General features: G+C 36.8%; 1 pseudogene; it reads right to left on the bottom strand.

The window, feature by feature from the left end:
- Nucleotides 1-3242: 3242 nt before the first annotated feature.
- Nucleotides 3243-3953, bottom strand: LOC112923670 (bifunctional methylenetetrahydrofolate dehydrogenase/cyclohydrolase, mitochondrial pseudogene; annotated as a pseudogene).
- Between the last annotated feature and the right edge of the window lie 5522 nt (nucleotides 3954-9475).

Genomic DNA, 9475 nt, shown 5'->3' with positions numbered 1-9475 from the left:
GCCTGACATCCCACAATTATTTTCAAGACCTGTCTCTCCCTCTAGACTTAATTACAGGTACTGCGAATGAGACTTAGGACCACAGTCTTCAAGTTCATTGTCTTTGAAATTTCAGTCTTGTTTTTAAGAGGTCTAAAGCTATTATGATTTCTGATTATTTACATGAGTTTTCTTCTTTATCCTCTAGAAGCTTAAGAAATCTCTTTGTCTCTCATGTTATACAAATTTACATTTCTCCCTCTCCATTGAGAGTGAAGCTCAAAACCAATTTTTTGCTGGATATACATAGATATTCTGCAGGCAGGATAAAGATTACATGTCAAAGATGTGTCTTCTTCCTCTTCAATTTGTACCCCATCATGTTCCTTTTCTTGTATTCCTGATATCCTTTATTTTTTTATTACCGTCTACCCATTTCTCTAGGTGTAATACTCAGGTATTACTCTTGACTCTTCACTAGCCCATTTACTGCATAAACAGTAATTACTACAATCTGATTATTTTTATCTCTTCTTACAAATTTGTTTATACCACTACAAGCTGTAAACCCCTCTCTCCTTGACTAACTACAATAGCCTTTTCACGGGTGACTCTGCTGTATGATTTATGCTCATCTTCAGCAAAGTTGTCAGTTACTAATCTGAATACAACCCTGACCTTGACTTCTCCTTACAACCCTTCAGTGACTTCCCATTGCTTACAAAGTAAAGTGGAATGAGGTATTTGGGGTCTTTCATGAACTTAATCCTACCTACTTGCCTCAGTTGGCTTGGTCTACTTTAGCAAAGTACCATGAATTGGGTGGCTTAAACAACAGACATTTATTTCTCACAGTTCTGGAGGCTAGGAGTTCCAAGATCAGGGTGCTGGCAGATTTGGTTTCCAGTGAGGGCCCTCTTCCTACTTTGCAGATGGCCATCTTCTTGCTGTGTCCTCACATGGTGGATAGAGGAAGCTCTGGTGTTTTTTTCCTCTTCTTATGGAGGCACTAATCCTAGCAGCAGGGGTCCACTCTCATGACCTCCTCTAAACCTAATTACTACAGGCCTCACCTCCTAATATTATCACATTTGAGGTTAGAGCTTCAGATGTTTTGGGGGACACAAACATTTAGTCCATAACACTACTTCTTCAGTTCATCTCCCCCAACTTCATACCTTATAATTCACACTTATATTGGAACTGTGTGTTTGTCTTAGCATACCTCATGCTATTCCACCTTTCCACATTTGTTCACTTTTTTCCTTTTGTCTTGAATGTTCCTCTTACTTTCCTTCACATGAATATTCTTACCTCTCTTTTAGAACTCAACTCAGGCATTATAATTTCTAGGAAGCCTATACCTCATATCCAAACTAGGTCAGTTTCCCTTTTCTTTGTACTCTCTTAGTACCCTGAGTCTTCCTTAATTCCCTGAGTATTCCTTTTGCTCCGAAGATGCCCTGTTAAATTGCCACTATGTGTACCTGTTGTTCCCCTCTAAATATTAAGTGCCTCAAGTACAGAGATATTATTTATGTTTTTATGCCCAGTTTTTTTTGAATGGGAAAAGTTACATTTTTAAAATTTAATTAATTATTTTTTTAATAAATTTATTTTTTATTGGTGTTCAATTTGCCAACATATAGAATAACACCCAGTGCTCATCCCATCAAGTGCCCACCTCAGGGCCCATCACCCACTCACCCCCACCCCCTGCCCACCTCCCCTTCCACCACCCCTAGTTCGTTTCCCAGAATTAGGAGTCTCTCATATTCTGTCTCCCTTCCTGATATTTCCCACTCATTTTCTCTCCTTTCCCCTTTATTCCCTTTCACTATTTTTTATATTCCCCAAATGAATGAGACCATATAATGTTTATCCTTCTCTGATTGACTTATTTCACTCAGCATAATACCCTCCAGTCCCATCCACGTCGAAGAAATGGTGGGTATTTGTCGTTTCTAGTGGCTGAGTAATATTCCATTGTATACATAGACCACATCTTCTTTATCCATTCATCTTTCGATGGACACTGAGGCTCCTTCCATAGTTTGGCTATTGTGGACATTGCTGCTATAAACATCGGGGTTTTAAGCACAGTGCCTGGTCCATAGCAGGCTCTCAAAAAATATTTGTTCCTAAACTAACTAAATATATCTTTAATCCCCACACCAACCAGAAGTGTTTTATTTAAAATAATACTTACTTTAAAGTGAGTAGCTTTAAAATAACAACTGTGAAGCAAATACCAAAAAAAAAAAAAAAAAAAAAAACAAACAAACAAACAAAAAACCCCTCTTTTAATGAGAAAGTCTGATTAACTTCAGTATTAACTCAAGTTCTCAAAAACCCATTGGGGAAAGCCAACAGGTACATCAGAGAAAAGCAGGCAGCTACTGACAAGTCTCTGGTGGAAAAGTAAGTTGCATACTTAAACAAGATGCTCTAATGATTATCAAGGCCAAGTTTTGTTTATCAAATATAGGTTTCAGGATATGCCAAGGCAATCATACAGACACCTCCATCAGTACAAAGATATAACAATGAGGTTAAGGGTATAGAAAAAGCCAAAAATGATAATATACACAATCTATAACAAAAGCCTTTAAATCCTAGAAGAAAATGGGAAAACCTCATGAATGTAACACACACAAAATTAGGCTAACACTATGTGGAACAACCCTGAACATTTTTCCAGTGATTAAGCCATGAAGTAACAGCTCAGGATATCATTAACAGGTAGTCTTTACATACAATATATAAAAATTAGAGTAATTTTTTTTCTACTCAATTTTCATTTCTTCCTTTTTTACCTTTTCCCTAATTTTTTCTAGCAGCTTTTTCCTTTGGGTAGACCAGTTGAACATGAAATGTTTGGAACCTAAAGTGAGTATCAATGTCTTATTGGAATAGCATTTGGGAACTACAATCCAAGAAAAGGCGGATTTTAACTGAAGTGACTTGACGAAGGTCGGCATCCATTTTCAATGTGACAATGTCCTCCATGTTTATCAGTAGGGTAGTAGCTTCTCTTGACTGGGTTACATCACCCATCATGATACCAGTGTGCTCCATGGTGAAGTACTGCAGAGCTATGTGCACAAACACCCACCTGCTTAAGCTTCTGGTAAATATAAAACATCATTTTAAATCATTTCAGTAAAATAAATGAAAAAACATTGCATTTCTATTGGCCTGTTTGCCTCTTAAACTCGCTTGGCATGTTGTCCATGATGGAAGACACAACAGTTAATTAGTTGCTACTCCTTAGGCTTCAGTATTTCCCACTCTTCAAGCCTCGGTGCCTTTTTTGCAGCAATAATTATTCTTCATTAGCATCACCACTGCCATGGGAACAACACCCCCAGGGATTGGAGTGATGTAACTGGTTTTCCTTCTGACTCACAATCCACATTTCCAACTGATTGGATTTAGCCATTAGGGGATCTTGAACTCTATTTATTCCCACATGGATGACTGCTGCTCCCTCCTTGATCATATCTTCTGTGATCATATTTGGACTGTCTGCAACAGAGACCATAATGTCTGTAAGAATTGTATGTTTTTTCAGTTCTTTGGGAGTGTATTGATGAGATATAGAACAATGGCATTGCCTCCAGGGTATCCATGCACCCCATCTGTGTGTGATAGGATTGCAATGGGCATTCCAACATTTGACCTCCAGCTACAATCATGTTCTTCCCTAGAGTTGGGATGCTAGTTCATTTAATTATTTCCCAGACATTGCATGGGGTAGCCAATAACATGGAATACTGATCCAAACACATTCCTCCTATATTAATTATATGAAAGCCATCAACAACCTTGTCTGGAGAAACAGCATTGCAGATCTTTCTCTCCTCAGTGTGCTCTGGAAGAGACAGCTGAACAAGGAGGCCATCTACGTTATCATTATTTAGATTATTGATTAAATTAAACAGTTCTTCCTCTGAAATTGATGCTGGTTTCATAATTGTCTCATTTTTGATTCCCACCTCTGCAGGTACCTTGGTTTTGTTGAGGTCCTAGGAGTGACTTGCAGGACTCACCAACCAGAACCATGCTCAGGTGTGGCCACTTTGTTGCCCAATGTCACCCATTCTTCCACCTCCTACTGCACTTCCTGCTTGATCTGCTGGCAAATTTCCTTCCAGAAATGACAACAGCTTAATTTCCAACTACCAAGAGGTGACAGGGGTGGTGCAGAGGTGCCAGCTCTGCATGAGCCAGAGCAGCCAAGTAGCCAATGTGGACTTGAGGAAAGAAGCAGTCCTCATCCATGCTGAGTAAATATATCATTTTACTCGTGTTGTTAATCTGTGTTAACTACCCAAAGCATGCTGAACATTTTCCTGGTATCTATGCCTGTAGTTTACTTTAATTTTCCATGTTGAGATACTTCATGTAAACATTATAAATTTAAAATAGTTTTGACGTCAGCACTCTTTTTATACTCTCAACCTTACATTTATAGCATGCGTGAGTTTATATGCCGAGACTAATGGGTCCTATTTGGAACATTAAAAAATTTTACTTTAGCTTTATCAAGAGGGCATTGCCCAGTAGATTCTTAAATGTTGACTAATGGCTTGGTGAGAGTAGCTTCTGATGTGCGAGGTACATAGCATCGTGTTAAAAGGACAGTTGCTGAGATCAAAGCTAAACAGTGTAGCTTCTGAAGTGTTTATATCATCCATATCCTATAAAGCTAGTTTTGGAGAAGTAAAACATTAGACATTTTAATCAATATTTCTTAGAGTAAATCTCTGAAGAGATGACAGCAAATGAGAACCCATCTCTGACAAAAGTGAAAGGAAAGTGGATCATTTTTTTCAAAGGAAGTAATGTGTGGAAAATGCTTTTCAACGGTAAAGTGGTATACAATTGCTTACTCTTGAAATCACTATGATTGTTATTTGGGCTAGTTTGAAAGTCAATTGCCTGTCTCAGCCCAGCCAAACTACTAGGTCTGCCATTTTGTCCCATGACTCAAGACAAGCAAATTCTATATGCCATTTGTAATGGACTTTATTACTAGCTATTGTTTCTAGCTAACAGAACACTTTTTCTCTTATCCCTCTGCTCCTTTCCCCTATTATAAAAAAAACGCTCACGTCTGGATATCCATTGTCTCTTAGGCCTGACCCAGCTTAATTCTCCATTTTTTTTTTGGCCAGAATAATTTGTTTGGGGGATCTAAGCAGAGTCAATCATAATCCTTCCCTGGGATGTACATATGGGTGTTGGAGACAGACATTCTTTTTTCTATGGGTTTTTGGGATGGGGCACTATAGACTTTGATGGGCTTTTTTTTTTTTTTTAAAGATTTTATTTATTTATTCATGAGAGAGAGAGAGAGAGAGAGAGAGAGAGAGAGGCAGAGACACAGGCAGAGACACAGGTAGAGGGAGAAGCAGGCTCCATGCAGGGAGCCTGATGTGGGACTCGATCCTAGGTCTCCAGGATCAGGCCCTGGGTGGAAGGCGATACTAAACCGCTGGGCCACCCAGGCTGCTCCTGATGGGCTTTTTGATGGGCTAACTTCCTTGGATGCATTGAAGAAATCCATGGGTAAATTTGTAACATGATAGAATTAGAATAATACACAGAGAAAATCAAACCTGAGAGATGGGGCAAGTAAGAGAGAGTGAACTAATAATATAATTTGCATTACTTGATCCAATTTTGTCTGAACCTAGCAACCTCTGAATTAATTAGTTTCATGGATTAATTCATCCTTTTGTGCTTAAACTATTTTTAGTTGTGTTCCTCCCCTTGCACTGAAAGTCTCTGACAAATATACCATTCTTATCTAGGATATTTCAGCCTCCAATCCCTGAGACCTCATTTTTTTTTCTTTATTAGTTTGTATTCCACTTTCTAATTGCATGATGTTTTGGTGATGAAGTATAAGGATACTGAACTAGATTACCTGAGCTTGACTCTTCTACTTATTAGATATACTATCTTGGGCAAGTTATTTAACCTCTTTAAGCTTATTTCTAGATCAGTAAAATGAGATAATTAATTATATCCACTTTTGGTAAGGATTAACTGAGTTAATGCTTATGAAATGTTTAGAAAAGGGCCTGATGCCTGGTACTAGTTCAGTAGGTGGTAGCTATTTTAATATTGTATTCTGAAACAGAGAAAAGATAAAATATTTATGTTTGTCTTTATTGTCTCATTTAAAATTGTTAGATTTTTAAGGGATAAAGACCTTGCCTTTTTGGCTTGCATAGATTCTGGCACCTTGCATAATCATATGTTCATGATAAGCATTGCCCTAGTTTACTTGTTCCCATACTACATAGTCAATATGAAAACCTATCATTTGTAACCTCCTTCCCAGTTTGCTTGCCGTGATCCATTTCTTGATGCTTAACTTCTCTTTTGACCTCATTATTTTCTACTTGACTCAAGGTTCTTGCATAACTGTTCTTTTTCCTCTTGACTATGATTTTTATTCTACTTATTATGATGCTGTTTCAACACACCACCCTTCTCATTAAAACCCTTAATGAGAAAGGCTTTTGCTAGGCTTACCCAGATTCTCTGAGCACAGTCATGGCAGCATTCAATAAATATTTAGTTACGAAATTGTAGAACACAGCCAAGCCATAATATTCTAGGCTTACAGTGAAGGGGAATTAACTACAGACTGATTGTATGACCTAATACAGGCTCTTTAAACTTCTCAAACTTTGTTATTGGCTGCTTGGTGTCTTCTACAACCATTAATTTTCCTTAGTGGTAAGTGATTTGAAAGTATTTTTATATTAAATTAAACAAGGAGATATTATTGAATATAAAACAAAATTTACATAGTTTTAGAAGACGAAAACACACTAAAGAAATGTCTTCATTTTTCTGTGTTGGGCCTAAGAACTCAAATGCCTTGGGAATGTAAATGGTGGGACATAAGTTACTGTTCTTTGTTGTTAAAGATACCTCTGTGGAAACGTTTGAGAAGAATAGTACAGTACTGTAGATTTCCTTTGTCAATGTTAGATGGGTTTCATGTTCGCAACATCAGAACTTAATAATAGCTACCATTTCTTATATGCTCAAACTCTGCTGCATACTTTGCAATAACATATAATTTGATATTCAGAGCAAGTCTATTTTACAGAAGAGGAAACTGAATCTTAAAAAGTTAAATAACTTGAATGAGGTTCTCAGAACTATTGTGTGTTGTGACTTGGAATCAAATCCAAGTCTGTAAAGCTCAATTGTAGTGCACAGCCTATGAGAAATAATTCAGAATAACCTCATTCAAGATGAGAAATTTATGGACAATTGAAAACATCAGCTTCCATTAGTAAGGGGCAGCTTGAGGTCTTATAGGAATTTCAGGGTAAAAGGAAGAAGGGAGAGAAAGAAATCAGAATATGTGTGCATGCGCACAACATTTATATGTATATAAACCTATATGTAAACACACATGCACATATGTGTATGTATATAAAACCACTTGCTTGAATTGTAAACTATCCCCATATCTCAAAATTGAAATGATTATCATTGTACCTTCTGGCAATTCAGTTTTAAAACCTAGCTAGCTTTTGATTCAGGAAAGGATGCTGTGGGATTTGCTTTGTGTAAGTCATGTTCTATTCAGACCTCAAGCACACATTGGTGAATATAATGACTACCAAGATCTTGATGGACAATTATCTGTCAACACTGTCCCCTAGGATTACAGTTCTTCAGTTAAAATCATTGGAAAAGATCAAATAGCCTACTTTATTGTACATTATTTACAATAGAAAATTTATTAAATCCCTTTCCTAAAAGCTCTTTGATAGAGCTATTTACCATCATCATATTTTCCTTCTCTTTTTCTTCTTTGCAAAGGTTGAGTTGGCAAGAATTTTATTTCACTTTGCTATACTATGGGCCTTTGGTGCATGTTCTTATTTATTTTGGCAAGTGAACCATTTTGTCTATTTGGCTTAAAATGGTCCACTATACTGTGTGATAGACAGCAAGAACGTGGGCTAGCATATTTTCTATTGATGCACTTGATCCTCATTGATCTATATATATGCAAAGCTTAATGAAAACTTCTAAGCATAAAAACTCATCTGAGCTTCTAATGTTAATATTGATTCTATTTGAGTGCTAGTGCAGAGAGTCAGACTGTGTCTCAAAAAAATATTCCATGGAACACATACTAGTATCCCAAGATGCTTGTGCAAGGGGTTTCAATGGTCAAATGAATTCTGGAAATGCTGTACAACTGTATCTTGTCTTAAAGATACACACCACAATTAGTATATGAATGTCTCATCTTGCAATTAAAAGAATAACTAACTTTGTTTAACACATTTGCTCAGATTTTAAAGTATTGGTTTTCAACTTTCTGTGGCACTATTGTTCTTTGAAACATACTTTGGGAAATACTTATCAGTACTCACTGGCTTTTAAGTCCCGTTGAAACTCGGTTAGAATTTATCTCTATTATTTGGGTAGCACATTTGTCCTTCATAACCCAAAGATTTCTCTTTTGGGGGATATATTTACTTCATAATATTTTTGTTAAATTAAGTAAGTTAACACATCTAAGTAAGTAATATGATACTGGCATAAATTTTAGTTCACCTACTTCTTAATACTTGCCTTCATTTTCTTTAAGCAGCTCTTAAAATTTCACTTTATGAATGATTCCTTCAATAATTGATCTAGAAAGATACTATAAACCTAAACTCACTTGAAGTAAGTGTGCCCTTCTCTTGACTATACTTTGAAACATCAAACACAAAATGCATTTCCCTTTCAATGCTTACTCTGCTTAAAAACAGATCCACTTTTAATGCAGATGTGAAAATCATATGATTCCAGGGAAGGGAGTTCAGGGTTCAACCTCTGGGTTTTGCACCTGACATTAGGTTCGTTAGGTGGATAAATTCTAAGATTGTCAGAGAAAACTAAAAAAAGTCCTTTTAAAGCTGTATTAATCAGCATAGAAGTAGCAGATAATCCTTGTATATATATGTCTGAATAGGGTACTATCATTTGAAAAAATAAACTATAGCTACAGCCTGATAGGTTCTGAGATACCAGTTTTGCCTTTGGATAATGATTGTGACTGCCATCCACCCTGAGTATCTCAACCTGCTGAATTCGCTGGCCCTAAAAACAAGCAGTCTATAAAAATAAAACTGGAAGGAAAACTGCTTGTGGTTCTGGTTGTTTGCCTTCAAGAAAAACCTAAGGAAAAAAATTCCAGGTAAACAAATATACCTCGTTTATGATGCTGTTTAAGAAAGAATTTTAGGTGGCCTGAGTGGCAAGCATTGGCTCATTATGTCTCTATGATGCTGAAAGGGAGTGCAGGTACCAGAAGGAAAACAATTAATACCAATGGGTCAGGAACACAAATAGAATTCTGAGGATGCTGCATTGAGGTTCCCATCAGTTCATACAAAAGCAGACTTCGATGCAAGAGATATTCACCTCACATTGGTTGCCTCCACTGTTTTCTGCCTTT

Source organism: Vulpes vulpes, chromosome 2 (assembly GCF_048418805.1).
Source record: "Vulpes vulpes isolate BD-2025 chromosome 2, VulVul3, whole genome shotgun sequence".
In the NCBI taxonomy this organism is placed as follows: Eukaryota; Metazoa; Chordata; class Mammalia; order Carnivora; family Canidae; genus Vulpes; species Vulpes vulpes.
Note: the sequence above shows the minus strand (reverse complement) of the source record. Positions and strands in the feature narration are given on the sequence as shown.